Source organism: Lepidochelys kempii, chromosome 2 (genome assembly GCF_965140265.1).
Source record: "Lepidochelys kempii isolate rLepKem1 chromosome 2, rLepKem1.hap2, whole genome shotgun sequence".
In the NCBI taxonomy this organism is placed as follows: domain Eukaryota; kingdom Metazoa; phylum Chordata; order Testudines; family Cheloniidae; genus Lepidochelys; species Lepidochelys kempii.
In genome coordinates this window covers 136,258,847-136,277,565 of record NC_133257.1, presented here as the reverse complement: position 1 = coordinate 136,277,565, position 18,719 = coordinate 136,258,847, and the positions used below count along the sequence as shown (strand labels likewise).

General features: G+C 48.5%; 1 protein-coding gene across 1 annotated transcript in view; it reads right to left on the bottom strand.

The window, feature by feature from the left end:
- Window positions 1-11,772: 11,772 nt before the first annotated feature.
- The window catches only part of ANKH (ANKH inorganic pyrophosphate transport regulator), a 281,913-nt gene continuing 274,966 nt past the window's right edge, over window positions 11,773-18,719 (bottom strand). The window contains exon 14 of the mRNA XM_073332299.1: window positions 11,773-11,787. The gene's annotated coding sequence lies outside the window, so the exon portion shown is untranslated. The remainder of the gene's footprint in view (window positions 11,788-18,719) is intronic.

The following is an 18,719-nucleotide window of genomic DNA, read 5'->3' as shown; positions in this document are numbered from 1 at the left end:
AGTTACATTTCCAAACCCCTTTTTTGTGGTAAGATTATTTGTAAGTGTTTCCCTAAAAGGGGAGGAACCATTACACCCACACTGTTGGCCTTCCCTATTGGTTTTTATTTAATACCCATTAGCTCACTGTGTAATAACACAGGAGCTTTTTTTTACAGGATGCTCATAGTGATTAGATTGGTTTTGGGTAAAACATAACATTCCCTTAGTGAGTACTGCAACTGAATACTCCTGGTCCTGATAGGTGGCTTGCTGTAAAGAGGTTTTATTTTAGAACGGCGAGTCGGTTCTTTTTTGTTCTTTGGTGGTGGCTAATTCTGCTAGGGTCAAGGGCAGCATGTCAAGGGGCATTCCCGTTTTGGGGGATAGTGGAGTTGGAGCACATACCCAGCAATCAGTCTGGTTTGTTAAATTAGCAACATGGTGCGCAAGCAAAACAAAGGAGTTATGCTCCCGATATGCACAGTTTGGAAATACCAATACAGAGAATAACAATGTTACCCAATTAATTATTACCAGAGTTTTTTTAACCCAGGGTCTCCAGTACCCGGGTGGGCCCATTTTAGCATTAAGGTGCCCGCTATTTGTGTCTTTTAAACAGTAGCTTTAGCCCGAGATCGTCACTAGATGAGGAGTCAGCAGGTTGGACGGTCCACTGTTCTGCTGACGAGGGGGCAGGTACTGCCTTCAGACGAGAGTGATGGATTCAGTTCTTGTGTTCCTCGATTTTTGGTGCTGTATGGGAGATTAGCAGGACGGTATAGGGTCCTTTCTACTTTTATTGGAGAGGCTCGTCTTTCCAGGTGCGAACAAGCACAGAGTCACCGGGCTGTAAGGAGTGAATGGGAGAGTCCCAGGGGAGAGGCTGGGAATCCTTGGTATACCTGTGAAGAAACAAGAGAACAGCAGACAGGGAACACATATACTGTGACAAAAAACCATTACCCAATTTTTATTTTTTTTTTGACAGAACCGGGGTGCCATTTATAGGCTATGCCCTTCCAAACATAATTTTAAAGGGACTGAGCCCTAATTTACCCTTTGGGAGAACGCGGATACAGAGTAGGACAAGGGGCAAAGCATCAGGCCATCGCAGTGAGGCTTCTTGGCACACTTTTGAGAGATGCCGTTTAAGGGTCTGATTGGTCCGCTCCACTACCCCACTGGCTTGCGGTCTCCAGGGCGTATGGAGTTTCCAGGGGATCTGTAAGGCATGTGAGATGCTTTGAATGATTTTTGACGTGAAGTGTGTCCCATAGTTAGATTCCATTTACAGGGGGAGTCCAAAGCGAGGAATGAGCTCCGTAACAAACTTGAGGGCCACTGTTCCGGCAGTGCAGTTACAGCATGGGAAGGCTTCTGGCCATCCGCTGAACCGATCCACTATGACAAGGAGATATTTGAACCCTTGGGTCCAGGGAAACTTAGTAAAGTTTATTTGCTACACTTGTCCGGGGCCCAGAGTGGGTTCTAGGGCAGCTGGTGGCACAGGATGTCCCGGTCGGGGGTTATTCTTTTGGCAGATTTCAGAGGAACAGCCGTGTTAGTCTGTATTCGCAAAAAGAAAAGGAGTACTTGTGGCACCTTAGAGACTAACCAATTTATTTGAGCATGAGCTTTCGTGAGCTACAGCTCACGAAAGCTCATGCTCAAATAAATTGGTTAGTCTCTAAGGTGCCACAAGTACTCCTTTTCTTTTGGCAGACTAAGCAGTCCGCTTGTACCTGGGCAGCCAGGGGTCGGAGTCCGGAAGTGATAAAGTATTTTTTTATTGGCTGGATAAGTGCTTCCCTGCCAGCATGAGTGGTTTGATGTAGTTTCTGCAGCACTGGCCGGATTAGGCCCTTTGGTAAGAGGACCTTCCCTTCTGGGGAATGGAGCCATCCCTCCTTTTCCCGGAGACTGAGTTTGTCAGTTAGCTGTCTCTCCTCCCCAGAGTACTGCGGGGTAGGAAGCTCCCCTACTGATGGGATAAGGGCATGCATATGGGCGTTCTCAGTCTGAGGGGATGGCAGGGTGGCAGCATGCTTAGCCTCTCTATCTGCCCGGGCGTTACCTCTGGCCACATCTTGATCCTCCCTTTGATGGGCTTTACAATGTACCACCGCCACTTCCGAGGGGAGTTGTACAGCTTCTAGGAGCTGGAGGATTTGGGGCCCGTACTTGACTGGGGAGCCTTGGGCTGTCAGCATTCCCCTTTGCTTTCATAGGCCAGCATGAGCATGCAGCACACCAAAAGCATACTTTGAATTAGTAAAAATGTTGACCCGCTTTCCTTTTGACGGTTTAAGTGCACGGGTCAGGGCTATTAGTTCGGCAAGCTGGGCAGAGGTTCCAGCAGGCAAACCTTCAGCTTCCACAGTGTCATGGAAGGTCACAATAGCATAACCCGCCCTCCTTTGCCCATCTATTACAGTACTGCTACCATTAGTGTACCACTCATAATTTGCATTTGGGAGGGGTACATTTTTTAAATTTGGACGGCTGGAGTACTGGACATCTATGATATTTAAACAGTCATGTTTTTGTTTTTTTGTTTTTGGCAAGAGAGTGGCTGGGTTAAGGGAGGGGCAAGGCTGTAAGGTGACTTCAGAGTTCTTTAACAGCTTAGCCTGGTACCGAGCAATCCGAGCCTGGGTGAGCCAAAGCCCTTCCTTTGCATACAATAAGGCTCGGACCATGTGGGGAGTATAGATTTGCATAACCCCTCCCAATGTTAGCTTTTCGGCTTCCTTAAGCACTAGGGCTGTAGTTGCGACCGCCCGTAAACATGCCGGCCAACCCTTTGCAACCTGATCCAGTTGCTTAGAAAAATAAGCCACGGGACATCTCCATGCTCCTAACAGCTGTGTAAGCACTCCTAGGGCCACCCCCCTTCGTTCATGTACATACAACTGAAACGGCTTAGAGAGATCCGGCAGGTCCAGAGCTGGGGCTTCCATTAATTTTCTTTTTAGGATTTTAAATGCCCTGTCAGCCTCTAGGGTCCAATAGAAGGGGTCATGATCTGCTCCTTTTACACAGTCGTACAGGGGTTTAGCCCACAGTCCAAACTCTGGGATTCATATCCTGCAAAAGCCTGCCATACCCAGAAATGCCCTGAGCCGCTTACAATTATTTGGAGAGGAACTTGACAGATAGATTCCTTTTTTTTTTTTGCTTGAATGCTGATGCTCCCCTTGCCTTAGCTGTAACCTGATCCCTCTCCACCTCAGACAACAGGGTTTTCAGGAGGATATTACAGTCGTCTCAATCAGCTTGTGACTACTGAGACACCCCTCAAAGACTGAAATAAACCTGCTTGCGTTCGTTGAGAATTCCCCAGCCTGTGTTTTAAAAGCTGCTAAGTCTATTGGATTGAATGGCACATGGGTGTAAACTTGCATAGTGGTAGCCTGACGTCCATCTGCCCCTGGGCAAGCCACAACAGTCTTGGTAAGCAAAGGATAGAGTCCCACCGAGGGGGCAATCTCTGTAACCCGAGGCATCCTACCCTTATAAGGTGGGGGTGTGGGGGCCGAAGGGGACACCGGCTCTGCCATTACAGTGGGGGTGGGGGTCTGGGGACTAACATTAGCTACTACCGAACCAGTCGGAGTCAGATTACAGTGCTGTAAAATATCTGGTCGAGTACATAAAGTCAGAAACAAATGCGCATACATATGTTCATTCCATTTCCTTGTTCTCTGACAGAACAGGAGTAACTGAAGGATCGTGTTGTAATTAATTGACCCTCCTGGTGGCCACCACTCCTGGTCCTCTAGTTGATATTGAGGCCAGTCAACTGTACAGAATCGTTATAATTGGCTCTTAGTCATCGGATCCGCACCAAATACCTTCCAGTTTGCTAGAATGCACTCTAGGGGCGTACACCGTGCCCTAACCTCTGAGCTCTGTCCCTGTCCCATACCAGCAGGGTAACTCTGGGCGTCCCCAGGTTCCAACAGAGCATATAATCCGGATTTTAAAAGGTTCCTACCTTATCCAAGGGACCGGTTCTTCACCGTGGCCTGCAGCTGCTCCTCCCCCATGTCTAAGGGACCGGTTCTTCACCGCCGTCCACAACAGCTTCTCCACTATATGAGTGCGTTGCACCGTTGTGCCCTCTGGGGTCGATCAAATCGCGTCTCCTCCGAGGCCCCCGATGAACTCACCGGTGCGCGCTGGGCGTCAGTTCTCGCCGCAATCCTTGACCTCCAGGAGGGGTCCGGGCAAGGCTAAATTGCAGCCTCGTCACCCACCCAGGGACGCCAAAAGCTGTTGCCGGCACCCAGTGCCGAGAGGCTGAACAACAGCTTGAGTGGTTCGTTACCGGTGTGCTACACCCAATAATCACAACGGGGTGGAGAAGCAGAAAAGTTTATTTGCAGCTGCAAAAAGGTACAGGGAGAATAAAATCTCAAATCCTGCACAACAGAGCAGGAAGTTACACAGGCTTTTATACATTCTTTTTTCCAGCATACTTATCCAATAGCAAGCTGCCCCAAGTATTCATATAGCCAGCCAATCCAGTTCCCAGCTAGTTTTCTGATTCTCTGTATTATTTATTAAACTATACATAAAGCTGCTTTATTCAGCATTGTTTTTCCATATTTCCCCTGTTTGGCCTTGCTTAGTTTCAGGCAGTCTGACTCTGCAACATACTGTTGCAGATTCTCAGCATAACTGCTGTGTGTGCCTCCAGGCGGGGGGGCCAAGGACACCTGGGCCTAGTGCGAGTGGGCTTTATCGACACTCGTGGTCTTCCATCCCCTTGAGTTACCTAGTGGCCATGCCCCAGTGTCCCCAACAAGAGGCTGCCTTGACCCCAGACTCATGGCTGCTCCCCACTCAGTTCCAGGATGGAGAGGCTCAGGCAGATGCTGCAGAAGAAGGCTGTGCAGCTGACTCTAGAGCCAGTGAGAAGCAGCTACCGGCTTCCCCAAGAGGAGAGCGGCCCCTCTGTCCCCGCTGGCAGGGAAGCAGCTTGTGGCCAGGCCAAGTGGTGGAAGGAGGAAGACACCAGCTCCCTGAGCAGGCCCTGATGCACCTTCTGGGCCATCATGGAGGTGGCCCAGGGTGCAGCTGTGCAGGAGGGAGCTGAGTTACTACAGGGAACTCTTTCCTGGGTATCTGGCTGGTGGATCTTGCCCACATGCTCAGGGTTCAGCTGATTGCCATATTTGGGGTCGGGAAGGAATTTTCCTCCAGGGCAGATTGGAAGAGGCCCTGGGGGTTTTTCGCCTTCCTCTGCAGCATGGGGCACGGGTCACTTGCTGGAGGATTCTCTGCACATTGAAGTCTTTAAACCATGATTTGAGAACTTCAATAGCTCAGACATAGGTGAGAGGTTTATAGCAGGAGTGGGTATTGTGTGGTGAGATTCTGTGGCCTGTGTTGTGCAGGAGGTCAGACTAGATGATCATAATGGTCCCTTCTGACCTTAATATCTATGAGTCTATGAGGGTGGCTCTTGGGACAAAGATCAGGTTCCTGATGGAGAGCATCCCTTATCCCTGGATCCCAGCCCTGGCACTCAGACATTCTCATTGTACTGTGTTGATTTTACTCCTAGGAAAAGCAACGTCAAAGGAGGTGTAAGGATCCTGGACTCTATTGCCTGCAAGAAGCTTCAGCCACCTTCACAGGTAGAGGTCACTGTCTTTCATACAATTACACCAGTGCCCTTTCTGGTCTCCAGCTCTGTTCCCTCCAGCAGGACAGAGACAATCCTTAACTCCCAGAGTCCTGATTTCCTGCCTTTCCAGGGGCTGAGGGCTTGTATTGTCACCAACCTGTCATCAGATACTTTTCCTATGGGAATCTCATGAGAGCAGAGAAGGAATCTCCTCTTCTCTTAGAACCAGTCTATTCAGTAAATCCACCCACACTGACCTCATTTTAGCTGCTTTGTTTAGCTGAGATTAGCAGTATCTTCTGAAAACCCTTAGTGTGTGGGGGTGAGGTGGATCAGGGGAGACTGGAGCTCCAGCAGGTTCCCCTGAAGAACACCACCCTGTCTTTCTGTGGTCAGGCTGGGGTGCCCTGCCTATCATGGAGGTGAAGACCGGAAGGGAGCTGCTGGATTGGCCTTGATATGCCGTGTTCTTGTACAGATGAAGGACCGACATCACAGAGATGGCAAGAAGCAAAAGATATACCACAGATGGCTGGGAATGGGCTGAACAACCAACAATGATAGGTAAGTAAAACCCTGGCCACATACAGACACCATGGGCATTGGTGTGGATTGAACCAGGGTCCGTCAGCACAAGCCCCTCTCACTCAAGCTAAAGGGGTCACTCTAGGAGTGTAGGAGAGGTACCGGGTGAGTCTGATGGAATGAATAGAAAGGGGAGCCTGAGCGGAGGTTGCTGGGTCCTTCCCAGTAGCAGCAGGATGCTGCAGGAAGAAGTGTCTGTAAGGTGGGAGTGGGAGGGGAGGAGCAGATGACTGAGGTGGAGATATTTTTACACAGGGAGATGTTTGCATAGGGAGCTTTGGAGGTAAGAAGAAGTCCAAACTGGACATGGAAAAAGAGCAGCCAGAGCCAGACTTGGGAAAGTGGGGAAGACAGCACCAGGAGAGGAAGATCATCTCAGCAACTGCAGTTTGGATGGCTGGCAGCGGGGAGGGAAATTCACCAGAACATGATTCACCGGAACGGCCAGGGCGAGGTGCCTGACTAGCGGTGAGTGGAGAGTCCCATTACAGAGCATGCTGCAAAGCCAGCAATCCCGTGCCACTGCAGATGCAGAGTCGTTGTCTTTCTCCCCCTACACTGCCAATGGAGGGAAGCGTCTAACCCTGTGAATTTCTCCCTGGCTACAGATAACCCATCCTTGCTCTCAGTGAAATGCTATGGTGTACTGTACACAGCATGCATGACACTCAACCTCGGAATGCTGTTAGCACTGTTGTGGGGTGATGGCCAAATATCATTGATGAGCATTGCTCTCTTAGGCCCCTTTCACAGTGTATTGAGCCTGTGATGAGCCAACCTTCCCTCCCCCGTCCCCGCAGGGCTTGGCTCACAGAAACTCTCAGGGAATGGGTTCCTCCACCACAAGCCGGGGAGTGGAGCTAAGCTGCTCCAGGGTTGTACTGCAGCCTCAGGGCTATAGTGACATGTTCCAGTGAGAGAGGGGCTGTATCAGTGGGGAGGCTGCATCTCCGAAGTGGGGGATAATCTCACGGTTTGGAGACTAGTGACGCAGCTGGGAGGACATTCCTCTAACAGTACAAAGGGAGGGTACTAAGCTGTCAAATGGGGTTCTAACTCAGGGTGTTGGGAAGATATTGACTAGAGGTGGGAAAGAAATGTGAAGAGAAGAAACTGAATTCTTTATGCACCATTGCTCGGAGACTGGGTAAGAAGCAGGAGGAACTAAACGTTCTCATTGATAACTACATTTGATAGAGTTGGTATTATTGAAACCTGGGGGCATGACTTGCATGACTGGACTGTTAAAGTCACCTGCTGCAGTGGCCGCCTTGTGTCTGGCATTTCCCAACTTTTGAGTGCTTGACTTTGCAACCGGAATGATTTTTGTGTTGCTTCTCTCTGTGTGGGTGATCAATATGCAGAACTTAGAACTTTAGCAAGATCCTGGATTGTTGGCTGTGCTACAAGCACTGCTTATATCAACTGTCCCTATATGCTGAGTCTTCAACCCTGCTGGGTCTGAGAGCAAGTCTCCCCTTCCTTCTTCAGACCCGCAATCGTCCAATCAACACTGAAGAAAACAACCTTTTCTCATATAAACTGATAGCCACAAGTATTTTCTATTTTTAAACAAGGCACTACCCCAACTCGACACACGTGTGGTTACGGTCCTTAATGCACTACTGGAAGGTGCTCAGGCACTGTGGTGATTAGCATGGTATAAAAACCTACATAGGCTAGCGGCCATCAAGGAAGAAAGCCAAAGTTTCTCTTCTTCCTGGCCCCTTGTTCTTTTTAGGAGGCCATTTCCAGCCCTAGCTGACTGAAGTTTTGTTCCCCTGGGGTATCAAACTCATCTGTAGGAGCCTCTAACTCTCTGCCACCACTTCCTCAGGTGCCTTTCTTTAAGCCCAGTTGGGCAGCAGGTTCAGTCACAGTGGCACTGGGCACAGCTTCTTTTTAAAGGGCCAGTCACCCCGTGCTTGTCATTATAAGAGCTTAGTCCTGCATATAGCTAAATGTAGGGTAGTGGCCAGATATAGGGCATGTTGCTCCTTGAAGTAAATGAAGCAAATGTGCAGCCTTTCAATACCAGTAATAGTCTCTCATGCTCAATAAGAAGATCCCTTCCCTCCATTGAAGAACAATGTCTGATTTATTGATCTAATGGCCGCTACCCAAAAGGTGTTTCAGCCAGATGCCCATTTCTGAGTTGAAGTGCTTCTGGCGTGCACTCAGAAGCACCAAGAGAGAGAAAAGGAATATTTGTAAATGTTTAAGAACAGCTCCCAGGTGGGAGCATCAGAGAAATAAGGGACAGACAGTGCCCTCCTGCCTTCAACCACCAATTACCGTGCCCCTCCTGCTTTATATAAACTCATCGTTAGTTCCTTTTCAAGGGGATTTCTAGCCTTTTGGTTGTAGTTCCAGTGGTTCTGGGTTCTTCCTTCTGGGTTCTTCCTTCCTTCCTGATGCAGGAATGCATCAGGGAAAGCCCCTTCCACCCCAGAGACACCTGTCCCCAGTGTGAACCGGAAGAGTACAATGAATACAGGAAAGGGAAATATTTATTTAGAGAAGGATGAAAGGAGAAAAACAACAGGGGGAAAGCTAGGGGGAACGGTCAAAAACATTCAACACCAGGCCCCACAGGCCCAGTGGTAGCACAGTCTGAAAGGGCTGACACCAAGTAATGTGTCTACACACAGAGTTCAGGAGTCTTGAGCAAAGTTCCAGTCCAGTGGTGAGTCTTGGGTGCTCCAGATTGTGTTCAGCGCCAGTAAAGTTTCCCCAACGAACCTCTCTGGTGCCCTCTTCTGTCACTCTCTGCAAAGCCACACAGAGTGACAACCTCCCCATGTAACAAGCTAACAGCCTCCCTCTTATTTAGGGTGACCATATTTCCCTATGCTGAATACGGGACACCTGGTAAAATTATTCGTATTCAAGCCAGTTCAGCTGCAATCAATCAGAACAATGCAGTACAAATGTTAAAATTAACATCAATTTGACTGAGCCCCTGTTAAACAGAAACACTGAGTAGTTGGATTCCTTTTATTTCCCTTCTTATCTTTTAGGCTTTAGGGTTCACATGGAGAGAGGTGACACACACACACACACTCCTGTGCACCTCTCTGACACAGGGGGTGACAGGTTGACCGAGAGGCTTGACCCTCCCTGCCTGGCGCTCTCTGCCCTCCATGTCTAGCTGGGCCCCAGGCCGGACCCGCCTCTCCTGGTACCTGGTACCACATCTTCCAAAGGCAACCTGTGTGTGTGTGGGGGAGGGTGGAACACAAGTTCACATGCCCCCCCACCCCAGATTTCTGCCAGGGTTCACACCAGAATGTGGCCAGCAACAGCTTTTCCGCACTGTGCAGGAGGGAAGGGATGGGAGCTGCTTCCAGCCACAGCGGGGCTGGGGGGGTGGGGAGGGATGACCTGGCCCATGTCTTTGCAGAGCTCATCTCTTCCCCCTTTCCCCCTGCCCGTGGCTGGAAGCACCTTGCTCCTTCCTGCCCACACAGTGTCGAAAGGCAGCTAACACCTCCAGGCTGCTGCTGGCCACCGATATAACCTAGCTGCCTCCTGTCCCCTGGCTACAGCGCAAGCAGAAAGGGGTTAAGCCCTACGGATGCATTGTGCCCAGGGAACCTGACTGCAGGGGCTTGAGTGAACCTGGCCAGTGAGGTGGCTCAGCAGGGGAGGGTGCCTAGGGGACGGACCAAACCCTGTGCTCCGGGGTGGGGGTGGGTGCAGAGGGTGCTAGGCCTCTGTCCGGGGGACTGCTGTGGAGTCTGCAGGGTCAGGATGCAAACAGGCTGGAAATCGCTTCCCCGCCCCCGCCGCTCCAGAGTGTAGCTGAGGGGCAGAAAGGCTTCCCTGTGCCACGGCTGCCTGGGGCTTTGGCACATGCAGGGCTTGGCTCCTCCCGGCCAACACCCCAAGCCGAGGGTCTTGAGCTTTCCTGCGGGGCCAGCCCAGCCAGAGGCAGTGGGGGAAAGAAGTAGCCTGCTGGCCCGGCTGTTGGTGAGCTGAGCACTCTGACCAGGGGCTGGTTCTCAGCACAGTGCTGGGAGCGGGACACTCCCCGCTGGTGCAGATATGGAGGAGCAGCGGGGCTGGGGGGCAAGGTGAAGGGGCAAAGCAGGGAGAGGACAGCGAGAGGGGGAACACCCTGCCACCAGCTTTGCACACCCACCCCCATTGTCAGCCACTGGGTCCCCCCACTCAATGCTGGTGGGCAGGCGGCTGGCAAGCAGGGATCCAGCCAGCAGCGGGACCCACCAGTACCGACTGGGGGGAGAGAGAAAATACGTGACAATTAGATCGTTTTTAACAAAAAGTTGGGACACCTGCAGGAGGGCTTAAATACCCTGTCGTGCTCTTCCCCCCTCCCCGCTCCCCTGCCCTCCCAACAGGACTTTCTCCTCATAGAACAATCAACTCCCCGTCCCCCGGGAAAAGATTTAAAGGGGCCATGCTCTCTAAATCCCAAAGGGGTAACAGTGGGTGTTTCGGCAGGTTGGGTAGAGAAGTGACTCGCCCTGCCCTTCCTGACACCGGCACCAGCCTTTAGAATACTAACTCTAAAGAACTGTTCCTAAAGTACGTGCTCCATGGTTTGTCTTCAGGCTATTTGGCTTCCTGGTGGGGTCACTCCAGGTATTCATAGCATTTTATAATTAATTTATTGTTTCTGGATTAATTGCTGTTTTTTGGACTCTGGACATGATTCTGCTCTCGCATCTTATTTACCTTGGGCAAGCAGCAAAAATCTGATGGCACAAGCTGGTACAAAGAAAACAGAGCTAACATAAAAGACCAACTTCAACCCAGGTGTAAGCAGTGGCCAATCCACTAGCAGTTAAGAGGGGTCACCCCTGCTTGTGGCCAGGCTGAACTGGCAGAGTGTGGCATGGTTTCCACCGACTGGCTGTATGACATACCAAAGGGCCGAGTCATGGCAGGTGTTCAGCACCCCGACTTCCATTGCACCCCATGGGGATTAGCTTGCTCAGCCCTTTGAGCCAAGCACCTGGAGGGGTCAGACCCTGGAGCTACGTGTCAAAAGTTGTTTTTGAAGTCGGGGAGGAGCTGTAGAGCGTTGCAAAGAAGATTTTTGGTGTGTGAATTCAAATCAGGAGGATTTCTGACATCCTGACCTTTGCTGGCCCTGACTGACATCCCATCGCTCCAGCCAGCTGTGAGTGCCTCACATTATAGGGGGCGCTGCCAGCACTGCCTGTTATTAAGGTTGCCCGGTGCTTCCCACGATACGCCTTTGTTTTCAGTTGCTTATAGCATTGTCAAACTGTAACTGGCTGGGCTGAAATTTCCCATGCTGGGTGTCTGCCTTGAGGCTGAATATTTCCTGAAATATTTAGTCAAAGTCATTCAGCTTTAGTGAGAATGAGGCTAGGCCAGATGTTATGGGTCTGTTATAGGCAGGGACGAGATGACCACAGTGGTCCCTTCTGGCCTTAGTCTATGTAGACAGTGCTTACCAATGCTAAACACTTCTGATGACATTTTCTTTGAAAAGCTCTAGTGCCCCCAGGCTTTGAAGCAGGGACTTGAAATTTCCCAAGGAGGTGGCCTTTGTGCCAGGGATGCGGCTTTTGCTGTCTCCGACAATCTACCTAAATTGACCAAATGAGAAGTCTTTGAAAAGTCAGAGTTCACACAGACCCGATAGAGGCTTCTTTGAGGTTAGCAGCTCCATTCCCCCTGGCAATTGTGTCTTCACTGGCATGCTCCGGCCTGGGGCTGAGCAGGACTTTCCCTGTAATTGCAGCTCTCAGCTGCTGTGGTCTGTGCTGGCTCCAGATACCTGAACTGAGAGCAGAGAGCCTGTCTCTCCTGTGCTCTCAATTACCCACCTCCCCCATCCCACTGGGCCCGGACGAGGAAGTACTAGATTCAAATGCAGAGACTAGGGGACAGGGGTGAGTAGAATGGGAGAAAAAGCCTAAGGGATGTTGGAAGCTGGCAGGAGGTGAAAGAAACTGGCATTTGGAGTTGAGGGGAGGGCAGAGAGTAGACCTGAGTGAGCAAGGAGACTTGCAGCCAGAGAGCAGAGAGGAGTGAGAACCAGTGGGGTGGGTGGAAGAACATAAGAACGACCATAGTGGGTCAGACCAAAGGTTGATCTAGCCCAGTAGCCTATCTTTGGACAATGGCCAGTGCCAAGTGCTTCAGAGAGAATGAACAGAACAGGTAATCATCAAGTGATCCATCCTCTGTTGCCCATTTCCAGCTTCTGGTAAACAGAGACTAGGGACACCATCCCTGCCAATCCTGGCTAATGGCCATTGGTAGACCTATCCTCCATGAATTTATCTAGTCCTTTTTTGAACCCTGTTATAGTCTTGACCTTCATAACATTCCCTCTGGCAAAGAGTTCCACAGGTTGACTGTGCATGGTGTGAAGAAATACTTCCTTTTGTTTGTTTTAAACCTGATGCCTTTTAATTTCAGTTGGTGACCCCTAGTTCTCGTGTTATGAGAAAGAGTAAATTACACTTCCTTATTTACTTGCTCCACACCAGTCATGATTTTATAGACCTCTATCATAGCCCCCCTTAGTCATCTATTTTCACAGCTGAAAAGTCCCAGTCTTATTAATTGCTCCTCATATGGGAGCTCTTGCATACCCTTTATCATTTTTGTTGCCCTTTTCTGTGCCTTTTCCAATTCCAATATATATATTTTTGAGATGGGGTGACCACATCTGCACGCAGTATTCAAGATGTGAGTGTAACATAGATTTATACAGAGGCAATATGATATTTTCTGTCTTATTATCTAGCCACTTCTTAATGGTTCCCAACATGCTGTTCTCTTTTTTGACTGCCGCTGAACATTGAGTGGATGTTTTCAGAGAACTATCCACAATGACTCCAAGATCTCTCTCTTGAGTGGTAACAGCTAATTTAGACCCCATCATTTTATATGTATAGTTGGGATTATGTTTTCTAAAGTGCATTACTTTGCATTTATCAACACTGAATTTCATCTGCCATTTTTGTAGCCCAGTCACCCAGTTTTGTGAGATCGCTTTGTTGCTCTTCACAGTCTGCTTTGGACTTAACTTTCTTGAGTAGTTTTGTATCATCTGCGAATTTTGCCACCTCACTGTTTACCCTTTTTTTCCAGATCATTTATGAATATGTTGAATAGGACTGGTCCCAGAACAAACCCCTGAGGGACACTGCTATTTACCTCTCTCCATTCTGAAAACTGTCCATTTATTCCTATCCTTTGTTTCCTATCTTTTTACCAATTACCAATCCATGAAAGGACCTTCCCTTTTATCCCATAACAGCTAACTTTGTTTAAGAGCCTTTGGTGAGGGTCCTTGTCAAAGGACTTTCTGAAAATCTAAGTACACTATATCCACTGGATCACCCTTGTCCACATGCTTGTTGACCCCCTCAGAGAATACTCTTAAATTGGTGAGGCATGATTTCCCTTTACAAAAACATGTTGACTCTTCCCCAACAAATCATGTTCATCTATGTATCTGATAATTCTGTTCTTTACTATAGTTTCAACCAGTTTGCCTGGTACTCAAGTTTGGCTTCCCAACCTGTAATTGCCAGGATCACCTCTGGAGCTTTTTTAAAAATTGGCATCACATTAGCTATCCTCCAGTCATCTGGTACAGAAGCTGATTTATTCTCCCACAGTTAGTAGTTCTGTAATTTCACATTTGAGTTCCTTCAGAACTCTTGGGTGAATAACATCTGGTCCTGGTGACTTATTACAGTATAGTTTATCAATTTGTTCCAAAACCTCCTCTAATGACATCTCAATCTGGGAGAGTTCCTCAGATATGTCACCATAAAGAATGGCTCAGGTTTGGGAATCTCCCGCACATCCTTAGCCATGAAGACCGATACAAAGAATTAATTTCATTTCTCTGCAATGGCCTTATGGTCCTTGAGTGCTCCTTTTGCATCTCGATTGTCCATGGCCCCATTAGTGGTTTAGCAGACGTCCTGCTTCTGATGTACTTTAAAAAAAATGGCTGTTACTTTTTGAGTCTTTGGCTAGCTGTTCTTCAAATTCTTTCTTGGCCTTCCTCATTATAGTGTTACACTTCATTTGCCAGAGTTTATGCTCCTTTCTATTTTCCTCCCTAGGATTTAACTTCCACTTTTTAAAGGGTGCCTTTTTGCCTCTCGCTGCTTCTTTTACTTTGTTGTTTAGCCACGGTGGCATGTTTTTGGTTCTCTTAGTATGTTTTTTTAATTTGGGGTATACATTTAAGTTGAGCCTCTATTATGGGGTTTTAAAAAGTTTCCATGCAACTTGCAGGGATTTCACTTTTGGCACTGTACCTTTTAATTTCTGTTTAACTAATTTCCTCGTTTTTATGTAGTTCCCCTTTCCAAAACTAAGTGCTATTCTGTTGGGCTGCTGTGGTGTTTTCCCTGCAACGAGGATATTAAATCTAATTATACTATGGTCACTATTACCAAGCGGTTCAGCTATATTCACTTCTTGGACCAGCTCCTGTGCTCCACTTAGGACTAAATCAAGAATTGCCTCTCTTTTTGTGGGTTCCAAGACTAGCTGCTCCAAGAAGCAGTCATTTAAGGTGTCAAGAAACTCTCTCTGCATCCAGTCCTGCGGTGACATGTATCCCGTCAGTATAGTTGAAATGCCCCATTATTATTGAGTTTTTTATTTTTGTAGCCTTTCTAATCTCCCTGAGCATTTCACGGTCACTATCACCATCCCGGTTAGGTGGTCTGTAGTATATCCCACCGCGATATTCTTATTGTTCAAGCATGGAATAACTATCCATAGAGATTGTATGGTACAGTTTGATTCATTTAAGCTTTTTACTTCATTTGATTCTATTTTTTCTTTCACATATAGTGCCACTCCCCCACCAGCACGGCCTGTTCTGTCCTTCCGATATATTTTGTAGCCTGGTATTACTGTGTCCCATTGATTATCCTCATTCCACCAAGTTTCTGTGATGTCTACTGTATCAATATCCTCATTTAAGATGAGGCACTCTCGTTCAGCAGTCTTATTATTTAGACTTCTACCATTTGTATATAAGCACTTAAAATTGTTACTTTTCAGCTGTCTGCCATTTTGTGATGTAAATGAATGGGACTCTTTTTCATTTGATTGTTTCTCATCCAATCCTAGCAGTATTTTATCGTCCATCCTCTCCTCCTTACTAGAACACAAAGAATCTCCATTAATAGATCCTCCCCTAAGAGACGTCTCTGTTCTAACCACATGCTCCTCCACATATGTCGGCTTTCCCCCAGCCCTTAGTTTAAAAACTACTCTACGACGTTTTTAATTTTAAGTGCCAGCAATGTGGTTCCACTTTGGTTTAGGCGGAGCCCATCCTTCCTGTTTAGGCTCCCCCTTTCCCAAAAGATTCCTCCGTTCCTAATAAATCTAAACTTCTCCTCCCTACATCATTGTCTCACCCATGCATTGAGAACCTGCAGTTCTGCCTGTCTAGCTAGCCCTGCGTGTGGAACTGACAGCATTTCAGAGAAAGCTATCATGGAGGTCCTGGACTTCCATCTCTTCCCCAGCAACCTAAATTTGGCCTCCAAGACGTCTCTCCTATCCTTCCCTATGTCATTGGTACCTCCATATACCATGAGCAGAAAGGAGGTGAGGGGGAATGGCAGATGGATCTGATGAAGAGCTGGGATTCTGGAGAACTGGGCCTGGCTGGGCAAAGAGATTGAAAGCAGGAGCTGGGGCTGGAGATTGCGAATGGATGAGGAGCCTGGGGAGTTAGATTGATACAGGAGGCCAGGATGCTGGAGAGAGACAGACCAGATGAGGAGATGGGAGGGGGACAACTGGGACTGTCTGTCTTTGAGACTGCACCTAAAGCCAGTGCTGGGACATCCCAAGCCTCTCCAGGCACTTTCCACATTTTCCCAGATTCCCCCTTCATCTCTGTTTACTTCTCTTTCCAGTTTAGCCCCTCAGAGACCACAGAGCAGTTAAAAGGAGGAACCACAGGATTTGCAAAGTAACTTCTGAAACATACACACTTTTCTCTTAGGGCATGGCTACACTTGCAGATGTAGAGCGCTGTGAGTTAAACCCACCTTCGTAAAGCGCAGTGGGGAAAGTGCTGCAGTCTGTCCACACTGATAGCTGCAAGCACACTGGCGTGGCCACATTTGCGGCACTTGCAGAGGCATTGTGAATGGTGCATTATGGGCAGCTGTCCTGCAGAGCACCTCTTCCCATTCTGGCGCTGTGGCTTGTGGGAAGGGGGTGGGGAGTGTGGGGCATTCTGGGCCCTGTCCCAACACCCCATGATGCATTGGTTTGCATCCCAGCATTCCCTTTGCTTCCGTCCACGTTTGGCGCCATCTTTCAGTGTTTTTTTGCACTGCGCGCTCGGTCTTCCCTTTCGGTCTGCGGGAATGAAGCCCTGTCATAAATATAAAGGGAAGGGTAAACACCTTTAAAATCCCTCCTGGACAGAGGAAAAACCCTTTCACCTGTAAAGGGTTTAAGAAGCTAGAATAACCTCGCTGGCACCTTACCAAAATGACCAATGAGGAGACGAGATACTTTCAAAGCTGGAGTGGGGGAGAAACAAAGGTTCTCTCTGTCTGTGTGTTGTTTTGCCAGGAACAGAAAAGGAATGGAGTCTTAGAACTTAGTAAGTAATCTAGCTAGATATGTGTTAGATTCTGTTTTGTTTAAATGGCTGATAAAATAAGCTGTGCTGAATGGAATGTTTATTCCTGGTTTTGTGTCTTTTTGTAACTTAAGGTTTTGCCTAGAGGGATTCTCTATGTTTTGAATCTGATTACCCTGTAAGGTATTTACCATCCTGATTTTACAGAGGTGATTCTTTTACTTTTTCTTCAATTAAAATTCTTCTTTTAAGAACCTGATTGCTTTTTCATTGTTCTTAAGATCCAAGGGTTTGAGTCTGTGTTCACCTATGCAAATTGGTGAGGATTTTTATTGAGCCTTCCCCAGGAAAGGGGATGTAGGGTTTGGAGAGGATTTGTGGGGGAAAGACGTTTCCAAGCGGACTCTTTCCCTGTTGTATATTTGTTAAACGCTTGTTGGTGGGAGCAATAAAGTCCAAGGGCAAAAGGTAAAATAGTTTATACCTTGGGGAAGTGTTAACCTCAGCTGGTAAAAATAAGCGTAGGGGGTTTTCATGCAGGTCCCCACATCTGTACCCTAGAGTTCAGAGTGGGGAAGGAAACTTGACAAGCCCGAACTGCTGAGGAGTATGCTGACAAGTCTCGCCAGCACGTCATGTTTGGCAGTCCAGTTATTCCTCATGATCCAAAGTGACAGTGAGGGCTCCGACGATGATATCGACTCAAGGAATGTATATGACATGAGTTTGCTTGTGGCATTCATGGACATGCTCACCACCATGGAACGCCGCTTTTGGGCTCGGGAAACAAGCAGTGAGTGGTGGGATCACATCGTCATGCATGTCTGGGATGATGAGCAGTGGCTGCAGAACTTTTGGATGAGAAAAGCCACTTCCATGGGACTCTGTGAGGAGCTCACCCCCACCCTGCGGTGCAAGGACGTGAGATTGAGAGCTGCCCTGACGGTGGAGAAGCGGGTGGCTGTTGCAGTCTGGAAGCTGGCAACTCCAGACAGCTTCTGATCAGTCACTAACCAGTTTGGAGTGGGGAAGTCGACCATTGGAATCGTGTTGATGCAAGTTTGCAGGGCCATTAATCGGATCCTGCGCAGAAGAACCGTGACTCTGGGTAACGTGCATGACATTGTGGCTGGCTTTGAACAAATGGGTTTCCCTAACTGCGGAGAGGCGATAGATGGCAGGCATATTCCAGTCCTGGCACCAGCCCACCTAGTCTCCAAGTACGTTAATCGGAAGGGGTATTTCTCAGTGGTTCTCTGGGAGGTTGTGGATCACCATGGGCGTTTCATTGACATTAACGCAGACTGGCCCGGAAAGGTGCCTGACGCACGCATCTTTCGGAACACTGGCCTGTTCAGGAAGCTGCAAGCTGGGACTTTTTTCCCAGACCAGAAGATCACCATAGGGGAAGTTGAAATGCCCATTGTGATCCTTGGAGACCCTGCTTACCCTTTCAAGCCGTGACTCATGAAACCCTACACAAGGAGCCTTGACAGCAGCAAGGAGCAGTTCAACAACATGCTGAGCCAGTGCAGAATGACTGTGGGGTGTGCTTTTGGCCCTTTAAAGGTCCGCTGGTGCTCTCTGTATGGGAACCTGGACCTGGCCAATGACAGCATCCCAGCGGTTATATCCGCGTGCTGTACCCTCCCTAACATTTGTGAAGGGAAGGATGAAAGATTCACTCAGGCATGGAACTCAGAGGTTCAACACTTGGAGGCTGAATTTGAACAGCCAGAGAGCAGGGCTATTAGAGGGGCCTAGTGTGGGGCTGCAAGGATTAGGGATGCCTTGAGGGAGCAATTTGAGGTTGAAAGCCACTGGTAATGTTTGATGCCCTGCATGGGAGTGAAGTGCAGTGGTTCCAACGTTGGAATCTGTGTTTGATACGCTGACTTGCAGTGCCTGTTGCTTTCCTGGGCT